Genomic DNA, 797 nt, shown 5'->3' on the forward strand with positions numbered 1-797 from the left:
AGACAGGGAGAAACAGAGAGACAAAAAGGGAGAAATTACACCCCAGGGGGGATGGCCACTGCAATCCCTTCTCCTCCATTCTCCTCTCAGGATTTTGGCCATGAACATACACGTGTCCAGAATGAGTTTTAAGCTGCCGGGTTTGGGACTTGAACTGCTGTCAACTACTTGGGAGTCCAGTGACATGACCACTGTGGCATCCACTGACCCCAACATCATTTTTTTTTAACTCAATTGTGGTGTAACCTCCTTTATCTATTCTTTCTGTTGACTTCTAAATATACTTTTCTGCAAAGAAGGGCTCCTATAGAGCTTTATAAGTTTTAAAAGTTAAAAAACCATGAAATTCAATCTACTCAAGGTACTTTCCAGCTTAGCATTCTAAAATCTTGTTTTAGGAAGAGCTACTCTAAAGGAAAAAGTTAATACACTTGTAACCTATATCCCTGACTTTCCCCCTCCTTTTTACATCCCCAAAAGACAACCTCGCGGTAGTCCACTACAGGACTTACTCCCAGCTGCAGGAAATGGAGAAGGCTAATTGTTCCTGAAAGAAAGAGTAACAAAAACATCCATTCTAGTGCATGTTCATTGTACTCTACAAAAAGTATAGGAAAGAAATTGAATAAAAGGGTCTCAAAATCTAATTTAATTTTTAATTGCTTAATTTATTGCAAAAGCTTAGAGAATGAGCTGGAAAGACTCAGGATGCATACAGCATTCCAAAGACTGGTACAACTATGGGGTGGCATGAAATTTAGCTCCGAATTCCAAGGCTACTGTTCTCAGCTCTGAAC

This window comes from Tupaia chinensis, unplaced genomic scaffold, assembly GCF_000334495.1.
Source record: "Tupaia chinensis unplaced genomic scaffold, TupChi_1.0 Scaffold138407_1, whole genome shotgun sequence".
Lineage (NCBI taxonomy): Eukaryota > Metazoa > Chordata > Mammalia > Scandentia > Tupaiidae > Tupaia > Tupaia belangeri.